The 14,097-nt window shown below is 34.7% G+C and overlaps 1 pseudogene; it reads left to right on the top strand.

Moving 5' to 3' along the window:
• Nucleotides 1–6,745: 6,745 nt before the first annotated feature.
• Nucleotides 6,746–13,536, top strand: LOC107508071 (annotated as a pseudogene).
• Nucleotides 13,537–14,097: the final 561 nt, after the last annotated feature.

The raw sequence follows: 14,097 nt of genomic DNA, 5'->3' as shown, positions 1-14,097 counted from the left end.
ACCAGCTTAGAGCAAAGAACCTTGGAAATTGGAGATAAAATGCAGCTCTCTGGAAAAATATATTAAAACAACAGTTGTCTTGACAGAGTTAAAAGAGCTTCATAAAAAGACTTCACTTTTTATTCTTCCTATTTATGTTTTTATTTATTTTTTTAAAGTAAGCAAATGGGGGGAGAAAAGAAAATTATACTGGCAGAGGGCTGACCTCTATTTTATATAATTTGTAGCTAAAAAGCTTACAGGCTAAAACATGTAAATATATGCAGATCTGAGAGCAAGACCTCGGAAGGGAAAGAGCTGGGAGAGATTGAAGAGAATGTGGGCCATACACCGGAAAACCGCTGGGGCTCTTAGCAACCTGGAAACCTGAAATGAATTATTATCTAGGTCCTCTTGTGACCTACTTAGTATCCCGGCAGCATGTTGGCATAAGAAGAAATTTGAGGCTGTAGGAACTGCTTATTTACTTGACCTTGAAAATACAGGAACCAGTAGGGTGACTGTTGATTCGGCCCAGTGAGCTGGCCAACCACATCGTACTAAGATGATTCACCGTGTGTCATGGACAAAGGTGGCCTGAGCCTATGTCTTCTGCTGAGTTTCTCTTTTATTGGAATATACTATACCTAAATTGTAACCATTCCTGGTAACAGCCACAGAAAAAAAGCAAAATGTACACCACTGACGTTCATACTTTTTTCAAGTCTACTGGCTTTCTTTTTTAATTATGTCACAAAGAGAGAAGAAACAGCACATGAGTTTCAGATTAAAGTTAGAATGAGAAATCAGTTGCTTTGAATAAAAGAGCAATGATTTCTTTAAAAGGTAGCGTGTAGCTGAATGGAATGGGTAGTATTTGTGACAAGATAGAGAAAATGAACATAACACCTTCTCATACCTCAAGAACTCTCACCAAAGGACTGATCACATTAGAGAGCTGAAATAATCCAAAGAGAACATTAATTTTAACTGTTGGGGCTTACACAAGGAACAAAATCATAAGTGCCAGAGCAGAATTCAATTCTCCAAATGCTCAAAACTTTCTGTGCTTTTGCCTCACATTGCTCCCTGCAGTAAATATTCTTTCAAAGTCTCCTTGCACATAAATCTTTTCTCATGTCTCTATAAAGCAGTGGAGATCTGAGTAAGGTGAGCTGAGGTAAAGGTAACGTCTCTTAGCTTTATTTTTCTCTTTTGAGGAAGAATCTGTTGAGGGACCAAGTTGTGACCTCCACTTCAGCCAAAGCAGACATGAGTCATAGCTGAAATTGGATCCTGCACCTAATTTTGCTGTGTAGATCTAATGTATAATATATGTCTCACAAATGAACTCTTTCAGAAGAGTCAAAACCTGAGATGCCATGATTGATGGAAAATTCGAAGTAACCCAATTAACACGAGTGAGGAAGTTATCAAATATGAAAACTTTAGGTGAATTAACTGCCATCCAGTGTGTTATGATGTGATGAATAATGGACATCTGGAATTTTATTAATGAGCCGCTAATGGAAAAGATGTAACTAGCACCAAGAAGTTTAATCCCCAATAATATGCCCGAAACAGGAGTTCTGTAGGCGCCAGATCCTATGACCTGCAATAGGAAGCATCTTAATTCACAGGTGTGTTGTCAGAAAGACACTTGCCAGCCTTCTCAGAATGTTTTCGTGGGAAAGGAATGTCAGCCTCGAACTACTCCACCCATTACTCTATTGTCTTAACTGTTACAATGCATCAGTAACATGCACTGTCTAGAAATCACCCAAGTCAGTGGTGATTACCTGTACTTAGCAAGGCAATCAGACAGAGGAGAATGATGGTGCTACAAAAATTTGTGAATAACATTAACAAATTCTTGAATACAACACAGGTGTCATTCATAACTAGATATATTCTTTTATTCCTTTTTTTATAGTTTTCTATTATAAAGTTGTCTTTCAAATACAGAATTAAGCTTATTTGTGACCAAAATAAATGGCTGCCTCTGAGGAGCAATCCGAAAGATCCCATAACACCTACAAAATATGTGATTGCTGACTGAAATTCCACCACTGAAGGTTTGTTCCATTAACCACTGCCCCTCCTTTGGGACATGGTTATCCCCCCCCAAAAGATGGTATGTGCAGGATCCTATAAGTCACTAGCAAACATTCACCCAAAGGTGTTAGTATCTTTCTAACAAATAGCTACAATGGAGGGAATTTCTGCGGAGAGAGAAGAAAACGGAAAGGTTCTGATCCTAGTCCTCTGCACAAAAAGAATACACATGGATCGGTGTCCCGAGATAGCCATAGTGCTGAGTCGGTAGGGTAGATGAAGTGAAGGGGATGAAAGAATGCCAGCTGAGTCCTTGCAGTTCCTCAGAAGTGCCATGTTCTTCTTGCATTCTATCAGTGCACAAGTTGTTCTTTCTCGTGGAAGTCTTTAACCCGTGCTGGTTTTCTTTCATTTTTCCTGGCTACCTGAGAACTTTTTAACATTAGAGAAATTTCCTTATTCTTTTAGTCTTATCACAATGCCTAGACTATTATATGTACTCAATAATTTTTCAAATGATAAATGAGAAAATTGGAGTTAGGAAATTACCAAGGATCAATTCCATTTAGTTTACAATTTTGCCTTGGGCCACCGTAATTTAAATGAAACCTATTTAATGGGGTCTACACCATTAAGTTGAATACACATTCCACTAGAAAAAAAAATTATTCAATATCATTATATCAATATTGTTGTGCCTATCTTAGAATGTCATATTATTAAAACAAATTTTTTTAAAAAACAAGAACTTACCAATGTGTTGTTTTCTAGTTCATATTATATGGTGACTTTTGGGGGGGGGGATAAAATCTCTGAGACTTTCTAATTTTTTTATTAAGGAGCACTTCAATCATTAGTAAGTTGAGAAAAGAATGATCCATTGACTCTTTCTCATGAGCAGTTAATAATCAAAACTAGGTTTGGGAACTTGAGAATACATTTATTTCCTTTTAAAAGACCTACAATAACTTTTAAAGTCTATACACTGATTTTTCCCCCCAGGAAAATGCTCTTTTTAATTTTTAAATTAAAGTTTACATTCATTATTATATTAGTATTAGGTGTGCAACACAGTGTGCAACATTTATATAACTTAGGAAGTGATCCCCCTGATAAGTCTAGGACCCCACCTGGCACCAAGCAGAATTATTACAATATTATTGACTATATTCCCTATGCTGTACTTTACATCCCTGTGACTATTTTGTAACTAAAAAACTTGTACTTCTTAATTCCTTCACCTTTTTCACCCATCCCCCCAGGCCCCTTCTCACCTGGCAGCCTGCATTTGAGTCTGTTTCTGTTTTGTTTGGTTATTTTGTTTTTTAGATTCCACATATAGATGAGATTATATGGTATTTGTCTTTTTCTGTCTGACTTATTTCAGTTAGCGAAATACCCTCTAGATCAATCTATATTGCCACAAATAGTAAGATTTCATTTTTTTTTTTTTTTACGGTTGTGTAATATTAGGAAAATAAAGTGTTCTTAAATGAACACTTTAACAAGAGCAAGAAATGACATTATGGAAATCCTAAAATTCTAAAGATGAGTGGTCCCTCTTTTCTAGACTGAATTAATGTAAAGGTTATAAATTATTTAAATTCATAATTCAATTAAGTAAATATCTGTCGAGTGAATAAAACTTTTGACCTTACAAAAAATAAAAAGGTTCTTCGCTCTTCATCTCTCTAAAGGAAAGATAGAATAAAGGGAAGAAAGAGGGAGAAAAAAAAAAGAAGAAAGAAACCCAATATACCATAAGAGGATATTTACATTTGCAGTTAGGAAACACGAGTCTTGAATAGATTGGGAGTAATTTATGATACAAGCTTACTAGGAGATGATTTTACAATACGAACTGAAGCCTTCAAAATCTACACACATTTTAATTCAATAATTTCACCTCTAGGAATTTATCCCAATAAAATCATCAAATAAGTTTGTTTAGATTTATATATGTGAATATTTGATATTTTGTTAATTATAGTAAAACAAATTTATTACAAAAAAGTGTTTGGTTAAATAAATAATGACATTCCATGATGATATAGATAAATATTTATTGACGGAAAAATTTTTGATATCTTTTGTCATGTAAAGAAGCAGATTATAAGGTGACATATATGGTACAATCCTATTTTGTAATATATTTTTCTAAGAATGTTTTATTTATATATATAACATTTATAATCTACACTTAAGACCAAATTAGAAAGGAAAAATAACTAAATACTAAAACAGTTATCAATAAAAGTTAAAATTCAGTTTTTGTATTTGTATAGTTTATTTACAATAAGAATGATACAGATAATAAATTAAAGAAAAAATTAAGAGATCTTTCTAAAATCTAGCTATTAAAGAGAAAAAGATTTAATGATGATTATATTTGCCTTTAATGCTGACAGCACTATTTTTACTTCTTTAGTAAAAACTGCAATAATGATTTTGCCCTGAAAGTTTTCCCCCATCTAAGTATTCTCTCAAACTTACTATTTATTTACCACATCTTCTGGGACATGACTACAAATTGGTTCCCAACTTGGGAATATACAAATCCCCCAAACTAATATGTAAAACAAATTGTTCCATCATCCCATGGTTAACAATTGTGAAGAATTATTGGTATTATAAATAATATTCAATTGAAATTTTAGAACAGATATGACTCTGCCTGAGTAGTTTATTGGAAAATCATTTGTTTCACATCAGTTTTGGCATCCAGTATTCACTGTGAATTATGTCATTATAGCCCAGTTTATTATATTTCTGTTTGTTCCGCTGTGTATATATGTGTCTTAGGCTTTAAAAAGGTAATTTGTGCCCTCAAAATGTATTATGTAACAAATTGTGATTCATGCAAATCACTTTGATTTGTTTTCCAAAAATGTAGCTGGCTTCAATTAATCAGTTGCTATTCATTTCATGTGTTTCAATTGCACTCACAACAAAAGCTCCAGTGGGTTATCACTTACATGGGGGACTGGCCTCCAGAGGGTATAAAAGACACAACAATCAGACATTATACCAAGCATACAATTATAGTATGTGTCCCCACAAACTCCAATAAATCACACATCACATTATGTTGGACTCCCACGTCTCTGAAGTTCTCCCTTACCCAAGCCACCTACCTGCTGTAATCACAGCGTTCTGCTGTGCGTGGGTGCACAGCTTTCAACCTGCTGAGACTTATTCCATGACTCCCAATGTGTAGCAGGAGTCAGCCAAGCAGATTGCTATATCTGTGTTCTGCAGACTGCCCATCACGATAAATGAGTAGCTGGAAATGCTGCGCTTCTGTGCATGGACTTTGTTTAGGAAAGAAGGGAAGTAAAAGCAACATGTCAATTTCAATTGTGCTCAGACATTGGTGATATACAATATTTTCACGTAGCTTCTATTACTCAGAATGTAAAAGTGGACAAAGCAAAAACTTGCAAGAGATGTTATAAACTAACTATAGAAAATGTTCTGTTCTATAAAGGTTTTATGTTAATTATGGGACATCTTAAGTGTAATTACCACTCACACTTTTACTTAAGTGTCACATTGTCTCAACCCTATCCCATAGGATGAACAAATAATAATGGACTAGGATTAGCATTTTATAAGAGCTGTGTTATTATTTATTTTCCTAGCAATAACAGGGTACTTAGTGTCATCTAAACTAGAGGGCATTATTAAACCAAAACCACTTTTCTATGCCAGCTATTTATAAACCACATATGAATAGTTCTAAAATATAGGGTACTGAAATGACTAATTGTACTGAGCAGGTACTCATTAGGAATAAAACTGCCCACAAAGGGAAGATTCGTATATGGAATTCCGATATCACTCCGCCAGCCATGGCCAGGTTACTCTGATGACAATAACATAAGATTTTATCTGGGGATCTTTCTTCTGGGGCCAATTACCATGGAAATAAAGGTCAGAAGAATGTAGCATATAGGGCTATTGGGTCTGAACTAGGTGTGGGAGATCTCAGGAGAGGAGACAAAACAACAGGCTGCCGTTCATATGACATATTACTCTGTGAACTTCGATGTGGTTGGCTACCGGTAAGACAAACTCAATTGCGCCAAGGTAAAGGCCATAAACAATAGTTTGTAAGTACTTCAGAGAAAAACTCAACTTTGACATTTTTACCATTTCGTGTTTGCAGTTCTAATTTTCTGTTCTCATTCTTCTAATGTGATACATTAAAAAAAAAGAGAGAGAATGAAAGTGAATAAACACTTATATATTGAATTTCTACCATGTTATTGATGATCAGAATCTTACCTATGGCATTGAATGCATTGAGCACAACGAAAATGTGAAGGATAAAAATCCCCATCTAAGCCAACAGAGGGTCAAAGAAAATAAGTAACAATACTAGCTTATACTCAAGACGGAATACCAGACTCAGAATTTCCCCTTTGCTTTTTTATGGAAAGAAGAAATGTTTAGTGTAAACGACGATGTATTTGTTTTATTGCAGTACCTATGAAAGATTTTTTTTGTAAAAGATAGAAGTAAAACTTACTACTTTAAATGATGTCCTGATTTCAAGTTTGTTAGGAAATAGGAAGTTGCAATAGACTGTTTCAGAAGTGCACAATGAACCCCCCAAAGATGTCCATGTCCTAATCTCTGATACCTGTGAATTAGTTATTTTATATGGCAAAGAGACATTGCATGCATTGCATAAATTAAGGATGTTGAGATGAGAAAATTATCGTGCATTATTCTGGAAGGCCCAAACGTCAGAGTGAGAGCACGGAAGACGTGGCGACAGAAGCGGGGGTTGCAGCGATGCTCTTTGAAAATGGAAGAAGGAGCCAGGAGCCAAGGAAGGCAGGCGGCCTCGAGAAGCTGGAAAAGGCAAGGAAATGAATTCTCCCCTAGCGCCGTCAGAAAGAATACAGCCCTACTAACACCTTGACTTTAACCCTCGGTTAAATGATTTTAACTCATTTGAGACTCCTGACCTCCAGAATTGTAAAAGAATAAAGTCAAAGACACTAAATTTGTGGTAATTTTTTACAGCAACAATAAAAAACTAATATGACTATCATCCCCACCCTAAAAATCAAAACCGGACAAAGAAAAAAAAATAAACACACTTAGAGTTTTAAAACATATTAGAGAGCTAATGATAAAAAAAAAAAAAAATCCTAAAACAACTAAATTTTTAAATGGACAAGTTTTTCCAAAGAGAGAATCATCTGGCTGCTTTTATCGATGGGAAAAAAATAGTAGAAAGAGGAGGAGAAACTAATCTTCCATGGATGGAAGTAAAGAGAAACCAGCTCAACTTTTAACAAACCTTGAATAGCTGTTGCGGTTTAGTGACAGATTACAGTCTGGAGGAGCCCCAGTCACAGAGTGAATCTGCACCTCCCCACCAACTGTCTTACACAAGACCATCACTAAGTGCCTGAGGACAACATGCTAAATGCTGGGAGCAGAGGGAAAAAAAAAAACTGAAGGAGGTCTCCCCTTAAGTACACGAGGCCTTTATCAAAATACAAAGGCAGAGGACACTAAAGGCTGCAAGCTGGGGGAAAGGAGGGGAGAAGAACAGAGATATTGCTAATCTGCACAAGATATCCACTGGGTCTTTCAATGATTCTAAGGTAGTAGACCACTGAACGGGGAACAGGGTAGGAAAACTGAGATGCCCTGAGGTGCATCAAGGGGTTAAAGAAGGAGGACAGTCAGAGATGCACTCAGATACAGAAAGCCAAGGCAGGTCTGACAAGCAAAAAGAACTTCCAGTAACTCAAAAAGTTGGGAATTGAGTTTTAAAACATTGAACTATCTCGAGAGAATTATTGGCGCTCATAACTCAAGGCCTGCTGAAAAGAAAGTGCTGATCCTGACCTCAACGTATCTGCAGCCGGTGGCAAACTAAATCTAACTAAATCTACCATGAAGCCTATGCTCAGTGCAACTATGTATTTAGACTGACTCAGCACCCACCCTAGCAGCCTGACGGGGGAGGGGGAAACCCTTTTCTGGCAGTTTCTATCATTCTTGACACAAAATGACTGCCATAGAATAAAAATTATAAAACAGGTAAAAAAAAGTAGAAAAATGTGACCAATAAGGAAAAGGTGGAAAGAGGTTGACAGATGACCCAGATAGTGAATTTAGCTAAGAACTTTTAAAATAACTCTGATAAATGTGTTATAAAATCTAGTGAAACTTGATGCAGGAAGAGATTGAAATTTTCAGAAGATATATAGAAATATAAAAAAGAGCTAAGTAGAAATGCTGGAATAATATAGTTTAAAAGTTTATTCACTGGGCACAAGGGCATACTGGACACAGCAGAAGTAAAGATCAGTGAACTGGCAAACAGTAAGAGAAATCACCCAAATAGAAATAGAAAGAGAAAAAATATTTAAATATTCAAAACTTACTGAATAATATTAAATTATCCCCAACCCCTGGGCCATGGACTAGAGCCAGTTTGTGACCTGTTAGAAACCAGGCCACACTGCAGGAGATGAGAGGCAGGCCAGCTAGCAAAGCTTCCTCTGTATTCGCAGCCGCTCCCCAGCGCTAGCATCACCACCTCAGCTCCACCTCAGATAATCAGGCATTAGATTCTCATAGGAGCACTGGTCCCTGGTGCCAAAAAGGTTGGGGACTGAGGATCTAAGATATGTATAATTGGAGTTCCAGAGGGGGATGGGAGAGAATGGGGCAAAGAATTATATTGAAGAAAAATAATGGTTAAGAATTTACCAAAATTAATGAAATATAAAATATATCAACCCACAGATTCTACGCAGAACATATGCAAACTAGCAGAAATAAAAAATAAAGAGAAAATCTCGAAAACAGCTGGGGGCAGGAGAACATTACATGTAAAAGACTAATAATAATAGCTGACTTATCACCAAAAAAAAAAAAAAAAGAAGAAGAAATTCTAAAGTAAGGCAGAAGTCAATGAAATCATATCTTTAAAGTGCTGAAATCAAAAATAGAATGCTGCATATAGCAAATATATTCCTCAGAAATAAAAGCAAAACACAGACATTTCAAATAAAGGAAGTCAAGGGGATTTGTCTCGATAAACCTGAATGCATAAAATGTTAATGAAACATTTTAATATGAAAGAAAGAAAAAAAAGGAGAAAGAGAGAAAGAGAGGAAGGAAGGAAGGAAGAAGGAAGGAAGGAAGGAAGGACGGAAGGAAGAAGGAGGAAGCTGAAGGAGAGTGAGACTAGTGCAATTTCATGATTTAGGTATTGCTTCTCCACTCCTCACTTCCTTCATTCCTTCCTGACGGCATTCCTTCCTGTTCTTCATTCCTTCCCTTCACGCCCTCCCTCATCCCTCTACCCCCGCCCCTCCCGCCTCCCGCCCTCCATCCTCCTCGCCCCATGCTCCCGCCCTCCCTCCCTCCGCACACTCTGAGGGCGGCAGAAGACATAGCATTCTGCTTCTGTTGTAAAGTTCTTACATTGTTTGCACAGTAATGTTTGAAGGCGGACTGTGATAAGTTAAAGATGAATAATGTACTCTCTAGAGCATGCAGTTAAAAGTAATATAGAGAGTCCGTTAGGGAAATACCATGTAATTCTAAAAATTATTTTATTAACCCAAAAGAAGATAGAAAAAGAGAAACAATATCAGGTGGTACATATAGAAAATAAATACCAAGATGATAGACTTCAAACCAATTATGTAAATAATTATAGTAGATATGCATGTGCTCTATGAAAAGGCAGAGATTTTCAGATTGGATTAAAAAGTGAGACCCAAATGTATGTTGTCTTTAAGATATACACTTTAAGTATAATGAGCAGATAAAGACACAGATATAGGTTGAAATAAGAGTGAAAAAAGCTGTAGTAACTATCAGACAAAATAGACATTGACAAGAAGAGATAAATAGGGACATTTTTAAATGATAAATGGGCCAATTCATTAAAATGCTATAAGAATTCTAAATATACATGCACTTAGTGACAGGGCTTCAAAATACATGAAGCAAAAACTGACAGAACTAAAGGGAGAAATAGACAAATCCATAATGATAATTGGAGATTTTAACACCCCGTCAGTAATTGATAGACCAATAGAACAACTACAATAAAAAGTAAATAAGAATATAGAAACTCTATCATCCAAATAGAACAAATTAATATTTATAGAACATTCCACTTGACTCCAGAATATAAATTCTTTCAAAATGCACATTAAATAACCAAGATAGATCATATACAGGGTTGTTAAACAAGTATAAAAACTGTCAAGAAAATAAAAGCATACAGAGTATTTCTCTGACCAATAACAATATTAAATTAGAAATAGCATGTAGAAAACCTCAAATTATTTGGAAAATAAGCTACATACATCTAAATAATTCATGTGCCAAATAATAAACCACTAGAAAAAAATTAAGATTTCAAACTGAGTGGTAATGAAAATATAATATATAAAAATTTGTACGATGCAACTAAGGCAGTGCCTGGGAGAAATGTATTGATTTGCACTCCTGAGTAAAGAAATAAGGAAGAAATGTTTAAAATAAACTATCTCAGCTTTTATTTTAAGAAGTTGGAAAAAGCAAAGTAATCTGAAAAAAAAATAGAGGGAAAAAATAAAGCAAAAATCAATGAAAAAGAACACACACACACAAAACAACACAACAGCTAAACAACTTAATGTTAGTTCTTTAAAAAGATTAATACATTTTATAAAATCCTAGCAAGATTGGTTGAGGGAAAAAAAAAAACAACAACAAATTACTAGTGTCCAGAATGAAAGAAAGGATAACACTACAGGGCCTATAGCCATTAAAAGGAAAATAAAGAGATATTTTAAACAATTATAGTCCAATAAATTCAACATAGGTAAAACGGAAGTTCCTTGAGAAATACCTTTGTCCCAACTGATGCAGAGAAAAATTTAAAAATGAACAATCTGGTATATAATAGGAGAAATAATTTGAATTAAAATTTATACATACATACAATAATACAAAACAAAACAATAAAACAAACAAACAAAAATTTTAAATGAGCTCCAGATGGTTTAACTGGTGAATTCTACTAATTCCAGAAGAAATATCAGAAACATACAATTTCTTTAAATATTTCCTAACTCATTTTATAAATCCACAATAACCTTAAATTACAAACTTGACAAGGATAACATGAAAAATACTTCAAAGAAAATAAAGTTACAGATAAAAATCATTCATGAATATATATAAAAATCCTCAATAAAATACTGATAAATTAAACTCAGCAATTTTTAAAATAGATGCTATATTCCATAATCAATGGCATATATTCCAAGAATACAAGCTGTTTTAATAATCAAAAATCAATCAATATAATTCATCACAGTAACATAATTAAAGGGGAAATCATATGATAATTCAGAAAAAAGTTGACAAAATTTAAGCTAATTTATGAAAAAATTCTCAGCAAACTAGAAATAAAAGAATTTTCTCATTCTAATAAAGTGCATTTGTTAAAAATGTAGAATAATCATCAAACTTAATGGTAAAATATTGAGTATATTTTCCCTAAGAAGTATAAGAATGTTCTCACCCTTTCTGCTGTAACATTGTAGTCACTGGAAGTTCTGCCATTGCAATAAGGCAAGATAAATAAACAAAAACATAGATTTAGAAAGGTAGTAAAAAGAACTTTTTTTTCCCCAGACAGTAAGAGTATATACAAAGAAATCCACAAAGTAAAAAACTACTAAAGCTAATGAGTAACTGAGTAAATTTAACAAATTTGTAAGTTATAACTTACAAAAATTTATATTAGCCAAGAAAATGAAAAATTAAATTTAAAAATAAATCATTTATAAAAGCGTCCAAGAAATCAAATAACTAGGAATAAATTTACTGAAAGTTGTGTCTTATATCTGTTTTGAAAACTAAACTTATGGCTAAAAAACTTAAAGAAAATCTAAATAAATAGAGAATACGTTCTTCATTGGAAGACTATATTGTTAAGTATTCATTCTCCCTAAATTGACCTATAGATCCCACACAAGTAACAAAGTACTAGCAACATTTTTTTTGAAGAAATCGACACTGTGATTCTAAAATGTATATGGAAATTCAAACTATCATCAAAACAACCTAAAAGGACAAAGCTGAAGAATGTTCACCTTCTGAATTCAAGACTTGCTCTAAAGCTAAACTAATCAGGACAGTTTATTTTTTAAATAAGGTGAGGTAAATAGATCTAGATGTAAACAAACCACTGGTTTTCAACAAAGGCACAAGATTCTACAAGGAAAACAGAGTCTTTTTAGCAAACGATGCTGGAAAAACTACAGCCATGTGGAAGAAAAAGGATATTTGACCTCTACTTACCCCCAAATCGATCACAACATAACCAAAAATATCAATTTTTATAGATTATAGATGTAAAAATAAAAGCTAGAACTTTACCATTTTCCCCCTCCCCACTCTCTCCTCCCCTCTGGTAACCACTAGTCCATTGTCCATGTCCTTGAGTCTCTGTTTGTTTGTTCTGTTCATTTGTTGAAAAGCTAGAACTTTAAGATTGTCAAATCTTAGAGTAGGCAAATTTTTTTAAGGTTCTGGAAGGATGTCTTAGGGCACATACCTTAGTTTTTACTTGAGAGATGAAAATATATGCTCATAAAAAGAATGTTTACTGTATTATATAATTGAAATTTACTAAGAGAGCAGAACTCTCTTGTCACCACTACCCCGCAAAAAAACAGATAAATACATGAGATGACGGCTGCATTAATTAACTTGATGGTGGGAATCATTTCACAATGTGTACGCATATCAAATCATCATATTGTACACTTTAAATATATTACAATTTCATTTGTTAATTTTACCTCGATAAAGCTACAAAATTGGTAGGATTGGCAATACCATTCTGTGGGAGGAGTGGAGACTGGTGTGCTCAAACTCGGCATAGTGGTCACCTTTTCTTCAGTCAATGTTACAACGAAGTAAAGTCTGTTGAAATGTACCAGGCAGCTTTTGGTAAAGATTTTCCTGGGGGCAACGTGGGCTTCAGTGTCAAGAATATGTCTGTCAAAGATGTTCATCATGACAATGTGACTGGTGACAGCAAAAATGACCCACCAATAAAAGCAGCTGGCTTCAAAGCTCAGGTGATTATCCAGAACCATCTAAGTCAAATCAGTGCTGGATAAACACCTGTGCTGGATTGTAGCTCACGACTCAGATTGCTCGAGAATGTGCTGAGCTGAAGGAGAAGATTGATTGTCATTCTGGGAAAAAGCTGGAAGATAGCCCCAATTTTTGAAATCTCATGATGCTGCCATAGTTTATATGCCTATGTGGGTTGAGAGCTTCTCTGACTGTGCTCTTCTTGGCCATTTTGCTGTTCGTAACGTGAGACAGATGGTTGCTGTGGATGTCATCAAAGCAGTGGACAAGAAGACTGCTGGAGCTGGCAAAGTCACCAAGTCTGCCAGAAGACTAAACGAATATTATTCCCAATACCTGCCACCCCAGTCTTAATCAGTCAGTGGTAGACCAGTTTCAGAACTGTCTCAATTGGCCACTTACGTTTAATAATAATAGACTAGTTAATGATTACAATGCATAATAAAAACTTCAGAAGGAAAAGAGACAATTTTGTGGGACATTTGGTGTTTTGTGTGCATGTGTGTGTGATTTTAAAAACTAATAACTGGTTTTAATGGAAACAACTTGGCCAAAAATCTGTCACAGAACTTTGAGACTCATTAAAACAAAGTTTAATGAGAAATCTGTGTGTTCTTTTGGTGAACTTCCATAATGTCTTATAGTACTACTTAGGTAAGAGACTAAAAAAGGAGTTGCCCATCCATAACTTATTTCTGGTGTTACATCCGCTGAAACTTTAGAATTTGATAATTCTAGGATAAAGTTTTGTTCTGGGTGAGTACCTTGGTTTTTTTGTTTGTTTGTTTTTGTTTTATTTTTTACCTTGTCTTGAGGAGAGGAATCATCTGTTTACATAGTAAACATCTGTAGGAGGAGGTCTGTTGGTTAGGTCAGATAGGCAAAGAGTAAGCACTGTTGTTACAGTTAATTGTA

Source organism: Rousettus aegyptiacus, unplaced genomic scaffold (assembly GCF_014176215.1).
Source record: "Rousettus aegyptiacus isolate mRouAeg1 unplaced genomic scaffold, mRouAeg1.p scaffold_m13_p_3, whole genome shotgun sequence".
In the NCBI taxonomy this organism is placed as follows: Eukaryota; Metazoa; Chordata; class Mammalia; order Chiroptera; family Pteropodidae; genus Rousettus; species Rousettus aegyptiacus.
The sequence above is the reverse complement of the archived record's forward strand: the minus strand, read 5'-3'. Positions and strand labels throughout refer to the sequence as shown.